Source organism: Hyla sarda, unplaced genomic scaffold, assembly GCF_029499605.1.
Source record: "Hyla sarda isolate aHylSar1 unplaced genomic scaffold, aHylSar1.hap1 scaffold_148, whole genome shotgun sequence".
Classification (NCBI taxonomy): Eukaryota; Metazoa; Chordata; class Amphibia; order Anura; family Hylidae; genus Hyla; species Hyla sarda.
This window is the reverse complement of record NW_026608112.1, coordinates 297,587-315,115: the sequence shown is the minus strand read 5'-3', so window position 1 is coordinate 315,115 and position 17,529 is coordinate 297,587. Positions and strand designations below refer to the sequence as shown.

Genomic DNA, 17,529 nt, shown 5'->3' with positions numbered 1-17,529 from the left:
GCTTGTGTGTGTGTTTCCTATGCAGATCCTAAGCCCAGTGTCACATGCAAGTAGGAGGAGTAAGAAGGGTTCCTGGCAAATCCGGGTTATGGATTGCATTTAAAAAGGCCCCGTGGGAGTGCAATGGGCCCCTGTCTTGCTGCTTAGCAATAATGGTATGGGTTTAGGTTCTGCTGTGTGTACTGGTGGTTGACTGCCCCCCAGCCCAGAGTGTGCATGGAAAATTGTCTGGCAGCCTCCCTGACAGCAAGCAGTGATAGTGCCCATGAAGGGCACCTTGTTGGGCCCGCCCCTTTCACGGTTATCGCTTCTCGGCCTTTTGGCTAAGATCAAGTGTAGTATCTGTTCTTATCAGTTTAATATCTGATACGTCCCCTATCTGGGGACCATATATTAAATGGATTTTTGAGAACGGGGGCCGATTTCGAAGCTTGCTTCCGTCGCCCTATGCATTGACCCGATATGGCAGTATCTTCGGGTACAGTGCACCACCCCGTTACAGGGTTAAAAAGAAAGATTCCTACTTTCATTGCTACCTGCTTGCTGGCTAGCCAGCTAGCCAGCCCTGTGGGCCTTGCTGCTGCTGCAGCCAAAAAACAAAAGGTGGTGCTGCTGCTGCTTCTGCTGCTTCTGCTTCTGCTTGTGTCTGGCCGCTGTTGGAGCGTCCAGGCACAGGACTTCTGCTGCTGCTGACTAAATGGCCTCCTTAATTGGATCATTTGAGTAGCCAGCACACCTGTGCAGGTAGGGCATGACATGATAGGCAGCTGCCTTGATAGCGGGTGGGTGCTGAATGTTCCTAATTGACAAAATAAGATTAATGCTTATGAAGAAATATAAAATCTCATCCCTTCCCCAATATCGCGCCACACCCCTACCCCTTAATTCCCTGGTTGAACTTGATGGACATATGTCTTTTTTCGACCGTACTAACTATGTAACTATGTAACATAACATGGGGGGGGGGGGGGGGTCACCTGGCTGTTCACACAGGTGTGTCATTGCTGTACATTGACCATGCATTGCTTCTGTGGTATTGCAAAGGCAAAGACAAATGCTTCCAGCCATCCATTGCACTAATGGATTGGTCATCAGCTGGCTGTCTATGTCCCGCATCAATATAGACCAAAGTACAGAGGGTTAGGCTATGCTATTGTGCACCTACCTGATGCATCAGAAGGTGCGAGGCCCTTGCTAAATTCTGTGCACAGACTTTGAGATCTATACTTTAGACTGTATCTAAACCTGCTCCAACATGGACTGACATTCTGGCCTACTTTTAGCCGATGCGACTTGTCTGTCGCTGAACAGTCGCTTTTTATGTATTCAGCACCTATGTATAATGTTGTAAAAATGCTCTAGAAGCTAAAGTCGCAGAAATGTCACACATATTTGGCCTGCAACTTTCTGTGCGACAAATTCAGACAGGAAAAATCAGTATAAATCCTTAGAAAATTATCCCCCAGTGTCTCCATCTGCTGGCGGTATTGAATAAGCATTGCTGCACTGATGGGGTATGCATTAGACGAAAAAAAAGAAGAAAAAGAAGAATAATACGCCCAGAAAAGAGGCGAAAAGGAGAAAAACGTAAAAAAACGTGAAAAAAAAGTAAGAGGAAGAGAAGGGAAAAAAAGGTGGAAATGGGTTTAAAAGTGATTTCGGCGGAGAAATATATATATATATATATATATATATATATATATATATATATATACGCGCACACACACACACATATATATAAACGTATTCTCCGTTGAGATATTGCAGCCGCTGCTGTGTCCAGGCCCAGGAGCCTTAGCACTGTGCTGTGATGTCACTCAATACCACTGACATCACTAGGTGTAAACAACATCTTTCCTTTGCTGTGTATGTGACTATGGAGCTGTTTGGTGATGTCGTCTATTATGGCCTTCATAGAAGCAACAGGAGATTGTTGCATCCATCTAGAACCCTCAGAACTACAGTGCTATGATGTCACTCACTTCCACAGGCCTTGCAGAGTGTAAACAACAACAACCCAGCTTTGTTGTGTATGTAACCATAGGGATTTGTGATGTCACCTAGAACCTTCACAGCAGCGACAGCTTTATGAGGAGCATCAGCACTGCTCTGCCTGAGCAGAACCATCACCGCCATAGGTTGTCAAATAACCCGGGTTTAACCCACACAGGTAAGTCCAATGTGGTGCAGGCATGTCCTCTATGCTTACAGCTTCCCGTGGGTGTTGGTTTGATACCGTTTGGGGACAGCCAAGGAGGCATCTGCAGGCAACAAAGGTAGGTGTGTGCTTGTGTGTGTGTTTCCTATGCAGATCCTAAGCCCAGTGTCACATGCAAGTAGGAGGAGTAAGAAGGGTTCCTGGCAAATCCGGGTTATGGATTGCATTTAAAAAGGCCCCGTGGGAGTGCAATGGGCCCCTGTCTTGCTGCTTAGCAATAATGGTATGGGTTTAGGTTCTGCTGTGTGTACTGGTGGTTGACTGCCCCCCAGCCCAGAGTGTGCATGGAAAATTGTCTGGCAGCCTCCCTGACAGCAAGCAGTGATAGTGCCCATGAAGGGCACCTTGTTGGGCCCGCCCCTTTCACGGTTATCGCTTCTCGGCCTTTTGGCTAAGATCAAGTGTAGTATCTGTTCTTATCAGTTTAATATCTGATACGTCCCCTATCTGGGGACCATATATTAAATGGATTTTTGAGAACGGGGGCCGATTTCGAAGCTTGCTTCCGTCGCCCTATGCATTGACCCGATATGGCAGTATCTTCGGGTACAGTGCACCACCCCCTTACAGGGTTAAAAAGAAAGATTCCTACTTTCATTGCTACCTGCTTGCTGGCTAGCCAGCTAGCCAGCCCTGTGGGCCTTGCTGCTGCTGCAGCCAAAAAACAAAAGGTGGTGCTGCTGCTGCTTCTGCTGCTTCTGCTTCTGCTTGTGTCTGGCCGCTGTTGGAGCGTCCAGGCACAGGACTTCTGCTGCTGCTGACTAAATGGCCTCCTTAATTGGATCATTTGAGTAGCCAGCACACCTGTGCAGGTAGGGCATGACATGATAGGCAGCTGCCTTGATAGCGGGTGGGTGCTGAATGTTCCTAATTGACAAAATAAGATTAATGCTTATGAAGAAATATAAAATCTCATCCCTTCCCCAATATCGCGCCACACCCCTACCCCTTAATTCCCTGGTTGAACTTGATGGACATATGTCTTTTTTCGACCGTACTAACTATGTAACTATGTAACATAACATGGGGGGGGGGGGGGGTCTCCTGGCTGTTCACACAGGTGTGTCATTGCTGTACATTGACCATGCATTGCTTCTGTGGTATTGCAAAGGCAAAGACAAATGCTTCCAGCCATCCATTGCACTAATGGATTGGTCATCAGCTGGCTGTCTATGTCCCGCATCAATATAGACCAAAGTACAGAGGGTTAGGCTATGCTATTGTGCACCTACCTGATGCATCAGAAGGTGCGAGGCCCTTGCTAAATTCTGTGCACAGACTTTGAGATCTATACTTTAGACTGTATCTAAACCTGCTCCAACATGGACTGACATTCTGGCCTACTTTCAGCCGATGCGACTTGTCTGTCGCTGAACAGTCGCTTTTTATGTATTCAGCACCTATGTATAATGTTGTAAAAATGCTCTAGAAGCTAAAGTCGCAGAAATGTCACACATATTTGGCCTGCAACTTTCTGTGCGACAAATTCAGACAGGAAAAATCAGTATAAATCCTTAGAAAATTATCCCCCAGTGTCTCCATCTGCTGGCGGTATTGAATAAGCATTGCTGCACTGATGGGGTATGCATTAGACGAAAAAAAAAGAAGAAAAAGAAGAATAATACGCCCAGAAAAGAGGCGAAAAGGAGAAAAATGTAAAAAAACGTGAAAAAAAAGTAAGAGGAAGAGAAGGGAAAAAAAGGTGGAAATGGGTTTAAAAGTGATTTCGGCGGAGAAATATATATATATATATATATATATATATATATATATATATACGCGCACACACACACATATATATAAACGTATTCTCTGTTGAGATATTGCAGCCGCTGCTGTGTCCAGGCCCAGGAGCCTTAGCACTGTGCTGTGATGTCACTCAAAACCAGTGACATCACTAGGTGTAAACAACATCTCTCCTTTGCTGTGTATGTGACTATGGAGCTGTTTGGTGATGTCGTCTATTATGGCCTTCATAGAAGCAACAGGAGATTGTTGCATCCATCTAGAACCCTCAGAACTACAGTGCTATGATGTCACTCACTTCCACAGGCCTTGCAGAGTGTAAACAACAACAACCCAGCTTTGTTGTGTATGTAACCATAGGGATTTGTGATGTCACCTAGAACCTTCACAGCAGCGACAGCTTTATGAGGAGCATCAGCACTGCTCTGCCTGAGCAGAACCATCACCGCCATAGGTTGTCAAATAACCCGGGTTTAACCCACACAGGTAAGTCCAATGGGGTGCAGGCATGTCCTCTATGCTTACAGCTTCCCGTGGGTGTTGGTTTGATACCGTTTGGGGACAGCCAAGGAGGCATCTGCAGGCAACAAAGGTAGGTGTGTGCTTGTGTGTGTGTTTCCTATGCAGATCCTAAGCCCAGTGTCACATGCAAGTAGGAGGAGTAAGAAGGGTTCCTGGCAAATCCGGGTTATGGATTGCATTTAAAAAGGCCCCGTGGGAGTGCAATGGGCCCCTGTCTTGCTGCTTAGCAATAATGGTATGGGTTTAGGTTCTGCTGTGTGTACTGGTGGTTGACTGCCCCCCAGCCCAGAGTGTGCATGGAAAATTGTCTGGCAGCCTCCCTGACAGCAAGCAGTGATAGTGCCCATGAAGGGCACCTTGTTGGGCCCGCCCCTTTCACGGTTATCGCTTCTCGGCCTTTTGGCTAAGATCAAGTGTAGTATCTGTTCTTATCAGTTTAATATCTGATACGTCCCCTATCTGGGGACCATATATTAAATGGATTTTTGAGAACGGGGGCCGCTTTCGAAGCTTGCTTCCGTCGCCCTATGCATTGACCCGATATGGCAGTATCTTCGGGTACAGTGCACCACCCCCTTACAGGGTTAAAAAGAAAGATTCCTACTTTCATTGCTACCTGCTTGCTGGCTAGCCAGCTAGCCAGCCCTGTGGGCCTTGCTGCTGCTGCAGCCAAAAAACAAAAGGTGGTGCTGCTGCTGCTTCTGCTGCTTCTGCTTCTGCTTGTGTCTGGCCGCTGTTGGAGCGTCCAGGCACAGGACTTCTGCTGCTGCTGACTAAATGGCCTCCTTAATTGGATCATTTGAGTAGCCAGCACACCTGTGCAGGTAGGGCATGACATGATAGGCAGCTGCCTTGATAGCGGGTGGGTGCTGAATGTTCCTAATTGACAAAATAAGATTAATGCTTATGAAGAAATATAAAATCTCATCCCTTCCCCAATATCGCGCCACACCCCTACCCCTTAATTCCCTGGTTGAACTTGATGGACATATGTCTTTTTTCGACCGTACTAACTATGTAACTATGTAACATAACATGGGGGGGGGTCTCCTGGCTGTTCACACAGGTGTGTCATTGCTGTACATTGACCATGCATTGCTTCTGTGGTATTGCAAAGGCAAAGACAAATGCTTCCAGCCATCCATTGCACTAATGGATTGGTCATCAGCTGGCTGTCTATGTCCCGCATCAATATAGACCAAAGTACAGAGGGTTAGGCTATGCTATTGTGCACCTACCTGATGCATCAGAAGGTGCGAGGCCCTTGCTAAATTCTGTGCACAGACTTTGAGATCTATACTTTAGACTGTATCTAAACCTGCTCCAACATGGACTGACATTCTGGCCTACTTTCAGCCGATGCGACTTGTCTGTCGCTGAACAGTCGCTTTTTATGTATTCAGCACCTATGTATAATGTTGTAAAAATGCTCTAGAAGCTAAAGTCGCAGAAATGTCACACATATTTGGCCTGCAACTTTCTGTGCGACAAATTCAGACAGGAAAAATCAGTATAAATCCTTAGAAAATTATCCCCCAGTGTCTCCATCTGCTGGCGGTATTGAATAAGCATTGCTGCACTGATGGGGTATGCATTAGACGAAAAAAAAGAAGAAAAAGAAGAATAATACGCCCAGAAAAGAGGCGAAAAGGAGAAAAACGTAAAAAAACGTGAAAAAAAAGTAAGAGGAAGAGAAGGGAAAAAAAGGTGGAAATGGGTTTAAAAGTGATTTCGGCGGAGAAATATATATATATATATATATATATATATATATATATATATATACGCGCACACACACACATATATATAAACGTATTCTCCGTTGAGATATTGCAGCCGCTGCTGTGTCCAGGCCCAGGAGCCTTAGCACTGTGCTGTGATGTCACTCAATACCACTGACATCACTAGGTGTAAACAACATCTCTCCTTTGCTGTGTATGTGACTATGGAGCTGTTTGGTGATGTCGTCTATTATGGCCTTCATAGAAGCAACAGGAGATTGTTGCATCCATCTAGAACCCTCAGAACTACAGTGCTATGATGTCACTCACTTCCACAGGCCTTGCAGAGTGTAAACAACAACAACCCAGCTTTGTTGTGTATGTAACCATAGGGATTTGTGATGTCACCTAGAACCTTCACAGCAGCGACAGCTTTATGAGGAGCATCAGCACTGCTCTGCCTGAGCAGAACCATCACCGCCATAGGTTGTCAAATAACCCGGGTTTAACCCACACAGGTAAGTCCAATGGGGTGCAAGCATGTCCTCTATGCTTACAGCTTCCCGTGGGTGTTGGTTTGATACCGTTTGGGGACAGCCAAGGAGGCATCTGCAGGCAACAAAGGTAGGTGTGTGCTTGTGTGTGTGTTTCCTATGCAGATCCTAAGCCCAGTGTCACATGCAAGTAGGAGGAGTAAGAAGGGTTCCTGGCAAATCCGGGTTATGGATTGCATTTAAAAAGGCCCCGTGGGAGTGCAATGGGCCCCTGTCTTGCTGCTTAGCAATAATGGTATGGGTTTAGGTTCTGCTGTGTGTACTGGTGGTTGACTGCCCCCCAGCCCAGAGTGTGCATGGAAAATTGTCTGGCAGCCTCCCTGACAGCAAGCAGTGATAGTGCCCATGAAGGGCACCTTGTTGGGCCCGCCCCTTTCACGGTTATCGCTTCTCGGCCTTTTGGCTAAGATCGAGTGTAGTATCTGTTCTTATCAGTTTAATATCTGATACGTCCCCTATCTGGGGACCATATATTAAATGGATTTTTGAGAACGGGGGCCGATTTCGAAGCTTGCTTCCGTCGCCCTATGCATTGACCCGATATGGCAGTATCTTCGGGTACAGTGCACCACCCCCTTACAGGGTTAAAAAGAAAGATTCCTACTTTCATTGCTACCTGCTTGCTGGCTAGCCAGCTAGCCAGCCCTGTGGGCCTTGCTGCTGCTGCAGCCAAAAAACAAAAGGTGGTGCTGCTGCTGCTTCTGCTGCTTCTGCTTCTGCTTGTGTCTGGCCGCTGTTGGAGCGTCCAGGCACAGGACTTCTGCTGCTGCTGACTAAATGGCCTCCTTAATTGGATCATTTGAGTAGCCAGCACACCTGTGCAGGTAGGGCATGACATGATAGGCAGCTGCCTTGATAGCGGGTGGGTGCTGAATGTTCCTAATTGACAAAATAAGATTAATGCTTATGAAGAAATATAAAATCTCATCCCTTCCCCAATATCGCGCCACACCCCTACCCCTTAATTCCCTGGTTGAACTTGATGGACATATGTCTTTTTTCGACCGTACTAACTATGTAACTATGTAACATAACATGGGGGGGGGGGGGTCTCCTGGCTGTTCACACAGGTGTGTCATTGCTGTACATTGACCATGCATTGCTTCTGTGGTATTGCAAAGGCAAAGACAAATGCTTCCAGCCATCCATTGCACTAATGGATTGGTCATCAGCTGGCTGTCTATGTCCCGCATCAATATAGACCAAAGTACAGAGGGTTAGGCTATGCTATTGTGCACCTACCTGATGCATCAGAAGGTGCGAGGCCCTTGCTAAATTCTGTGCACAGACTTTGAGATCTATACTTTAGACTGTATCTAAACCTGCTCCAACATGGACTGACATTCTGGCCTACTTTCAGCCGATGCGACTTGTCTGTCGCTGAACAGTCGCTTTTTATGTATTCAGCACCTATGTATAATGTTGTAAAAATGCTCTAGAAGCTAAAGTCGCAGAAATGTCACACATATTTGGCCTGCAACTTTCTGTGCGACAAATTCAGACAGGAAAAATCAGTATAAATCCTTAGAAAATTATCCCCCAGTGTCTCCATCTGCTGGCGGTATTGAATAAGCATTGCTGCACTGATGGGGTATGCATTAGACGAAAAAAAAGAAGAAAAAGAAGAATAATACGCCCAGAAAAGAGGCGAAAAGGAGAAAAACGTAAAAAAACGTGAAAAAAAAGTAAGAGGAAGAGAAGGGAAAAAAAGGTGGAAATGGGTTTAAAAGTGATTTCGGCGGAGAAATATATATATATATATATATATATATATATATATATATATATATACGCGCACACACACACATATATATAAACGTATTCTCCGTTGAGATATTGCAGCCGCTGCTGTGTCCAGGCCCAGGAGCCTTAGCACTGTGCTGTGATGTCACTCAATACCACTGACATCACTAGGTGTAAACAACATCTCTCCTTTGCTGTGTATGTGACTATGGAGCTGTTTGGTGATGTCGTCTATTATGGCCTTCATAGAAGCAACAGGAGATTGTTGCATCCATCTAGAACCCTCAGAACTACAGTGCTATGATGTCACTCACTTCCACAGGCCTTGCAGAGTGTAAACAACAACAACCCAGCTTTGTTGTGTATGTAACCATAGGGATTTGTGATGTCACCTAGAACCTTCACAGCAGCGACAGCTTTATGAGGAGCATCAGCACTGCTCTGCCTGAGCAGAACCATCACCGCCATAGGTTGTCAAATAACCCGGGTTTAACCCACACAGGTAAGTCCAATGGGGTGCAGGCATGTCCTCTATGCTTACAGCTTCCCGTGGGTGTTGGTTTGATACCGTTTGGGGACAGCCAAGGAGGCATCTGCAGGCAACAAAGGTAGGTGTGTGCTTGTGTGTGTGTTTCCTATGCAGATCCTAAGCCCAGTGTCACATGCAAGTAGGAGGAGTAAGAAGGGTTCCTGGCAAATCCGGGTTATGGATTGCATTTAAAAAGGCCCCGTGGGAGTGCAATGGGCCCCTGTCTTGCTGCTTAGCAATAATGGTATGGGTTTAGGTTCTGCTGTGTGTACTGGTGGTTGACTGCCCCCCAGCCCAGAGTGTGCATGGAAAATTGTCTGGCAGCCTCCCTGACAGCAAGCAGTGATAGTGCCCATGAAGGGCACCTTGTTGGGCCCGCCCCTTTCACGGTTATCGCTTCTCGGCCTTTTGGCTAAGATCAAGTGTAGTATCTGTTCTTATCAGTTTAATATCTGATACGTCCCCTATCTGGGGACCATATATTAAATGGATTTTTGAGAACGGGGGCCGATTTCGAAGCTTGCTTCCGTCGCCCTATGCATTGACCCGATATGACAGTATCTTCGGGTACAGTGCACCACCCCCTTACAGGGTTAAAAAGAAAGATTCCTACTTTCATTGCTACCTGCTTGCTGGCTAGCCAGCTAGCCAGCCCTGTGGGCCTTGCTGCTGCTGCAGCCAAAAAACAAAAGGTGGTGCTGCTGCTGCTTCTGCTGCTTCTGCTTCTGCTTGTGTCTGGCCGCTGTTGGAGCGTCCAGGCACAGGACTTCTGCTGCTGCTGACTAAATGGCCTCCTTAATTGGATCATTTGAGTAGCCAGCACACCTGTGCAGGTAGGGCATGACATGATAGGCAGCTGCCTTGATAGCGGGTGGGTGCTGAATGTTCCTAATTGACAAAATAAGATTAATGCTTATGAAGAAATATAAAATCTCATCCCTTCCCCAATATCGCGCCACACCCCTACCCCTTAATTCCCTGGTTGAACTTGATGGACATATGTCTTTTTTCGACCGTACTAACTATGTAACTATGTAACATAACATGGGGGGGGGGGGGGGTCTCCTGGCTGTTCACACAGGTGTGTCATTGCTGTACATTGACCATGCATTGCTTCTGTGGTATTGCAAAGGCAAAGACAAATGCTTCCAGCCATCCATTGCACTAATGGATTGGTCATCAGCTGGCTGTCTATGTCCCGCATCAATATAGACCAAAGTACAGAGGGTTAGGCTATGCTATTGTGCACCTACCTGATGCATCAGAAGGTGCGAGGCCCTTGCTAAATTCTGTGCACAGACTTTGAGATCTATACTTTAGACTGTATCTAAACCTGCTCCAACATGGACTGACATTCTGGCCTACTTTCAGCCGATGCGACTTGTCTGTCGCTGAACAGTCGCTTTTTATGTATTCAGCACCTATGTATAATGTTGTAAAAATGCTCTAGAAGCTAAAGTCGCAGAAATGTCACACATATTTGGCCTGCAACTTTCTGTGCGACAAATTCAGACAGGAAAAATCAGTATAAATCCTTAGAAAATTATCCCCCAGTGTCTCCATCTGCTGGCGGTATTGAATAAGCATTGCTGCACTGATGGGGTATGCATTAGACGAAAAAAAAGAAGAAAAAGAAGAATAATACGCCCAGAAAAGAGGCGAAAAGGAGAAAAACGTAAAAAAACGTGAAAAAAAAGTAAGAGGAAGAGAAGGGAAAAAAAGGTGGAAATGGGTTTAAAAGTGATTTCGGCGGAGAAATATATATATATATATATATATATATATATATACGCGCACACACACACATATATATAAACGTATTCTCCGTTGAGATATTGCAGCCGCTGCTGTGTCCAGGCCCAGGAGCCTTAGCACTGTGCTGTGATGTCACTCAATACCACTGACATCACTAGGTGTAAACAACATCTCTCCTTTGCTGTGTATGTGACTATGGAGCTGTTTGGTGATGTCGTCTATTATGGCCTTCATAGAAGCAACAGGAGATTGTTGCATCCATCTAGAACCCTCAGAACTACAGTGCTATGATGTCACTCACTTCCACAGGCCTTGCAGAGTGTAAACAACAACAACCCAGCTTTGTTGTGTATGTAACCATAGGGATTTGTGATGTCACCTAGAACCTTCACAGCAGCGACAGCTTTATGAGGAGCATCAGCACTGCTCTGCCTGAGCAGAACCATCACCGCCATAGGTTGTCAAATAACCCGAGTTTAACCCACACAGGTAAGTCCAATGGGGTGCAGGCATGTCCTCTATGCTTACAGCTTCCCGTGGGTGTTGGTTTGATACCGTTTGGGGACAGCCAAGGAGGCATCTGCAGGCAACAAAGGTAGGTGTGTGCTTGTGTGTGTGTTTCCTATGCAGATCCTAAGCCCAGTGTCACATGCAAGTAGGAGGAGTAAGAAGGGTTCCTGGCAAATCCGGGTTATGGATTGCATTTAAAAAGGCCCCGTGGGAGTGCAATGGGCCCCTGTCTTGCTGCTTAGCAATAATGGTATGGGTTTAGGTTCTGCTGTGTGTACTGGTGGTTGACTGCCCCCCAGCCCAGAGTGTGCATGGAAAATTGTCTGGCAGCCTCCCTGACAGCAAGCAGTGATAGTGCCCATGAAGGGCACCTTGTTGGGCCCGCCCCTTTCACGGTTATCGCTTCTCGGCCTTTTGGCTAAGATCAAGTGTAGTATCTGTTCTTATCAGTTTAATATCTGATACGTCCCCTATCTGGGGACCATATATTAAATGGATTTTTGAGAACGGGGGCCGATTTCGAAGCTTGCTTCCGTCGCCCTATGCATTGACCCGATATGGCAGTATCTTCGGGTACAGTGCACCACCCCCTTACAGGGTTAAAAAGAAAGATTCCTACTTTCATTGCTACCTGCTTGCTGGCTAGCCAGCTAGCCAGCCCTGTGGGCCTTGCTGCTGCTGCTTCTGCTGCTTCTGCTTCTGCTTGTGTCTGGCCGCTGTTGGAGCGTCCAGGCACAGGACTTCTGCTGCTGCTGACTAAATGGCCTCCTTAATTGGATCATTTGAGTAGCCAGCACACCTGTGCAGGTAGGGCATGATATGATAGGCAGCTGCCTTGATAGCGGGTGGGTGCTGAATGTTCCTAATTGACAAAATAAGATTAATGCTTATGAAGAAATATAAAATCTCATCCCTTCCCCAATATCGCGCCACACCCCTACCCCTTAATTCCCTGGTTGAACTTGATGGACATATGTCTTTTTTCGACCGTACTAACTATGTAACTATGTAACATAACATGGGGGGGGGGGTCTCCTGGCTGTTCACACAGGTGTGTCATTGCTGTACATTGACCATGCATTGCTTCTGTGGTATTGCAAAGGCAAAGACAAATGCTTCCAGCCATCCATTGCACTAATGGATTGGTCATCAGCTGGCTGTCTATGTCCCGCATCAATATAGACCAAAGTACAGAGGGTTAGGCTATGCTATTGTGCACCTACCTGATGCATCAGAAGGTGCGAGGCCCTTGCTAAATTCTGTGCACAGACTTTGAGATCTATACTTTAGACTGTATCTAAACCTGCTCCAACATGGACTGACATTCTGGCCTACTTTCAGCCGATGCGACTTGTCTGTCGCTGAACAGTCGCTTTTTATGTATTCAGCACCTATGTATAATGTTGTAAAAATGCTCTAGAAGCTAAAGTCGCAGAAATGTCACACATATTTGGCCTGCAACTTTCTGTGCGACAAATTCAGACAGGAAAAATCAGTATAAATCCTTAGAAAATTATCCCCCAGTGTCTCCATCTGCTGGCGGTATTGAATATGCATTGCTGCACTGATGGGGTATGCATTAGACGAAAAAAAAGAAGAAAAAGAAGAATAATACGCCCAGAAAAGAGGCGAAAAGGAGAAAAACGTAAAAAAACGTGAAAAAAAAGTAAGAGGAAGAGAAGGGAAAAAAAGGTGGAAATGGGTTTAAAAGTGATTTCGGCGGAGAAATATATATATATATATATATATATACGCGCACACACACACATATATATAAACGTATTCTCCGTTGAGATATTGCAGCCGCTGCTGTGTCCAGGCCCAGGAGCCTTAGCACTGTGCTGTGATGTCACTCAATACCACTGACATCACTAGGTGTAAACAACATCTCTCCTTTGCTGTGTATGTGACTATGGAGCTGTTTGGTGATGTCGTCTATTATGGCCTTCATAGAAGCAACAGGAGATTGTTGCATCCATCTAGAACCCTCAGAACTACAGTGCTATGATGTCACTCACTTCCACAGGCCTTGCAGAGTGTAAACAACAACAACCCAGCTTTGTTGTGTATGTAACCATAGGGATTTGTGATGTCACCTAGAACCTTCACAGCAGCGACAGCTTTATGAGGAGCATCAGCACTGCTCTGCCTGAGCAGAACCATCACCGCCATAGGTTGTCAAATAACCCGGGTTTAACCCACACAGGTAAGTCCAATGGGGTGCAAGCATGTCCTCTATGCTTACAGCTTCCCGTGGGTGTTGGTTTGATACAGTTTGGGGACAGCCAAGGAGGCATCTGCAGGCAACAAAGGTAGGTGTGTGCTTGTGTGTGTGTTTCCTATGCAGATCCTAAGCCCAGTGTCACATGCAAGTAGGAGGAGTAAGAAGGGTTCCTGGCAAATCCGGGTTATGGATTGCATTTAAAAAGGCCCCGTGGGAGTGCAATGGGCCCCTGTCTTGCTGCTTAGCAATAATGGTATGGGTTTAGGTTCTGCTGTGTGTACTGGTGGTTGACTGCCCCCCAGCCCAGAGTGTGCATGGAAAATTGTCTGGCAGCCTCCCTGACAGCAAGCAGTGATAGTGCCCATGAAGGGCACCTTGTTGGGCCCGCCCCTTTCACGGTTATCGCTTCTCGGCCTTTTGGCTAAGATCACGTGTGGATTTCTGTGCGTGGTTTGGGTTGAAAGGAGTGGTGATCGGGGCCCTCTTTACGGGGGGCCCTGGATTGTTGCTGAGCTGCGATCGTGGGTTTTACCTGCAAAAATGAGCGAGAAGGCGCGTGGACTTGAGGACACGGTGCGGATCTACGTTCCTGGCGAGCACCGGGGGACGATCGGACTTGACCAAATCGTTGTGGAGATTCTTCGCAAGCTTGATTACCTACAGGTATGGAATGTATTGGCTATACAGGATTTTCCTAGGCAAGGAATTTATGATATTACTTTTTGTGGTTCTGAGATTTGCCAGAGAGTCTATATGGATCTTGAAGAAATGAAGAGGAAAAGTGAGCCTGCTATAATGAAGAAGGTTAAAGTGGAACCGTTATTTATGAATACAACAAAGGTAGTAATTGTCCACATGTATAATCCTAAGGTTTCTGATGAAATGGTTACAAACTTTTTGTTCCGGTATTGCGAGGAAGTGAAATTTATAGGAAGACTTAAGAACAAGTTTGGGTACTTTAATTGTAAGAGAAAGTTTATTGTAAAATTTAAAAAAGATGAAGGAATGCAAGATGGAAGGAAGAGCATACCACAGGTGTTTTCTATCGGAGGAGAGAGAGGTTTCTGCTTTTATGAAGGCCAGTTGCAATATTGTAGAAAGTGCCATGCCTATGGCCATGTGCAGGATTATTGCCCTGAGAAAGGAGAATGTTGCAGAAATTGTGGGAAAACTGGTCATGAAGCAAGTATCTGTACAGAGAAGAAGACATGTGATATCTGTGGAAGTGAGGAACATTTGGCAAGAGGCTGTGATATGTGGTATAAAAAGAAGAGAAGTTATGCTGATGCAGCTGGGAATAGAGGAGAACAAAGAGAAAAAGGGGGAGGGAGGTTTGTTCCTGGAGTTGGTGAGAGTGTGAGTGTGAGTGTTAATGTGGCACAGGTGGCTGAGGAAAGTTCTGTGATAGTGGAGCACATTAGCACTCAGGAGAGGTCAGGGGAGGAGGGTGTTTCCACTGCTGTGACTGGTGAGGAGACAGGTGTGGGAGGTGAATTTACCTTGGTGAAAAAGGAAAAAGCAAAAAAAGTGAAAGTGGTGGAGAAAATTGAGACAGTGTATGGTGATGTTCTTTCTAGTGAAGAGGCTATGGATGATATTGAATGTCCAAACCCAATTGTGGGGGAGGAGGAGGGAATGGAAGTTGTTGGGTCATCTCAGAGATCTCTAACACCTGGTCAGAGAGTTTCTCGCAGTAAGGAAGAAGAGGAGGAGGAAGATGAGGATGTGCAGGTTGTGAATAAAAGGTGTAAGACAGGGAGCTGGTCTGAGGATCAGGAAGCCCTTGTTCTTGGTAGTGATAATGAAATAGACAGGGACTCTAACATAGGGTCGCCTGATTGTTTTGCAAGTTTACATAGGAAAGTTGAAGGCCAAAATGTTAATTTCTAAGTTAAGATGGATTTTAAAGCATTTGGTTTTCTTTTCCTAGTTATTATGACTTTGGTTGTAACAACTATTAATGTAAGAAGTATTGAGTCTGAAATTAGGAGAGCTGCAATTTTTGATATTCTTGAGAATGTTAGAAGTGATGTGATATGTTTACAGGAGTGTGCAATAAAGTCAGCACCTTATGCAAATGAGTGGAAGTGTGGGCAGTCCTTCTGGTCCACATGTGCAGAAAACAAAAATGAAGGTGTGGGGATTTTATTGCGAAACAGGGACATTAAAGTTTTAAATTGCCAAATTTTAGTACCTGGTCGTTGTATGGTTTTAATTTTTGAGGTTTTGGGCCAGAGGATGAGAATTTTTAATGTGTATGCTCCAGCAGAAAAACAAGCACGTTTGTCTTTTTTAGAGTCCCTTAAGTTTTTTATCCCTGGTCGTGAAGATACTATTATTGTTGGCGATTTAAACTGCATTAGATCCGTCAATGATCGTGAGAGCTCTGCTGAGGTTAGAACTGATATTACTTCCAATGTTTTAAATCAAATTATTCAAGACTTGCATTTTACTGATGTTGGACTGATGGTTAGCACTGATGAAAGATATACGTACATATCAGATAGTGGCCGCTGTAAATCCCGGATCGATTACATCCTGGTCTCTGATGGGATTAAGGTGGTCCGGTGCAATCAAATGATGTCAACTTTCTCAGACCACAAGATGGTGTCGGCTGAGATAAGTGTCACAGAGTCCCTTCATTTTGGGAGGGGGCTCTGGAAATTAAATGTAAGTCTATTGGAAGATGAGGAAGTAATGGCTGCTTTTAATCATGTGTTTTTATCCTGTGTTTCTAAACAACCTGATTTTAGTAATGTCTTAGTGTGGTGGGAATGGGCTAAAGGAGAGTTTTCTAATTTCTTTAAGATGTTTTGCATAAAGAGAGCACAAGAGAAGAGGAGGAGTGATGAAAGGCTTGTATCCCGGTTAGAGACTCTCTATAAGTTTAAACGTGTTGGTGTGGAGGTGGAGGATGAGATTGTTAAGGTGAAGGGGGAGATGAAAAAAAGGTTGTTGGAAAAGGGAAGGAATATTGTATATAAGTCTAAAGTGCAGCACCTAGAAGAAAATGAGCAGTGTACACGGTATTTCTTTAAAAAATGTTTTAATGCTAAAGGTGTTTTTAAATCTGTTTTTACCCCTACGGGGGAAGTTTTTGGAGAGGAGATGGTGAAGGAGATTGGCAGATTTTATGAGACACTCTTTAGTAATAAGAGCAGAGCCAGTGAGACGGAGATGAATGATTATTGTAATATTTTGGAGAATAATGTTCCTGTTGAAAAAGTAGATTTTTTGATTGATGGTGTTAGTGAAGGGGAGATCAAGCAGGCCCTGGATAAGATGGCCAAAGGGAAGACACCAGGCTGTGATGGTCTCCCCGCTGAGTTTTATTCCGCGTTCTGGAATATTTTAAGTAAAGAGTTTACACGGGTGGTGCAATATGTTTTTAACTCAGGTGTTTTAGCTGAATCTATGAAGAAAGGGGTCATAACATTAATTCATAAAAAAGGTGATGGCAGAGATCTTAAAAATTGGAGACCTATAACTTTATTAAATTGTGACTACAAGATAATTGCTAAGATTGTGGCTAATAGACTGAGTGATGTAGTGGACCACCTTGTAGGAGAATACCAAGTTTGTGCAGTACCGAAAAGAAAAATAACAGATAATTTATTGCTTTTAAGAGACTCTATTTATTACAGTAACTTTAACAAGAATGCACTGTTTGTTGAGTCCATAGATTTCGAAAAGGCTTATGATAAGGTTGCACATGATTTTATGTTCATTGCTTTAAAACACTTAGGTATTCCAGAAAAGTTATTATCTGTTATTATGAGTTTTTATCATGGGGTGACAAGTCAGATTTTAGTAAATGGGCATGTGGGGCCTGCTTTTAATGTCTTGTCTGGAGTCAGACAGGGATGCCCACTCTCCCCAATTCTGTTTATATGCGTTATAGAGGGCCTGTTGAAGAATGTGCAGAAAGATAAATGTGTGAGTGGTGTTTTTATTCCAGGTAGTGATGGTAGTAAGTTAAAGGTTTTAAGTTATATGGATGATGTGGT

General features: G+C 45.0%; 6 non-coding genes across 6 annotated transcripts; all 6 read left to right on the top strand.

Annotated features, from left to right (window-relative positions):
* The first annotated feature begins 303 nt into the window (after positions 1 to 303).
* LOC130308440 (U2 spliceosomal RNA) lies at positions 304 to 494 on the top strand. Its single transcript, XR_008857418.1, has one exon. It is a non-coding gene; the product is annotated as a U2 spliceosomal RNA (small nuclear RNA).
* Positions 495 to 2,589: 2,095 nt separating this feature from the next.
* On the top strand, positions 2,590 to 2,780 carry LOC130308376 (U2 spliceosomal RNA). The gene has a single exon (XR_008857356.1). It is a non-coding gene; the product is annotated as a U2 spliceosomal RNA (small nuclear RNA).
* A 2,089-nt stretch (positions 2,781 to 4,869) lies between these two features.
* On the top strand, positions 4,870 to 5,060 carry LOC130308329 (U2 spliceosomal RNA). The gene has a single exon (XR_008857312.1). It is a non-coding gene; the product is annotated as a U2 spliceosomal RNA (small nuclear RNA).
* Positions 5,061 to 7,144: 2,084 nt separating this feature from the next.
* On the top strand, positions 7,145 to 7,335 carry LOC130308461 (U2 spliceosomal RNA). The gene has a single exon (XR_008857438.1). It is a non-coding gene; the product is annotated as a U2 spliceosomal RNA (small nuclear RNA).
* Positions 7,336 to 9,425: 2,090 nt separating this feature from the next.
* Positions 9,426 to 9,616, top strand: LOC130308448 (U2 spliceosomal RNA). Its single transcript, XR_008857425.1, has one exon. It is a non-coding gene; the product is annotated as a U2 spliceosomal RNA (small nuclear RNA).
* A 2,080-nt stretch (positions 9,617 to 11,696) lies between these two features.
* On the top strand, positions 11,697 to 11,887 carry LOC130308374 (U2 spliceosomal RNA). Its single transcript, XR_008857355.1, has one exon. It is a non-coding gene; the product is annotated as a U2 spliceosomal RNA (small nuclear RNA).
* The last annotated feature ends 5,642 nt before the right edge of the window (positions 11,888 to 17,529 follow it).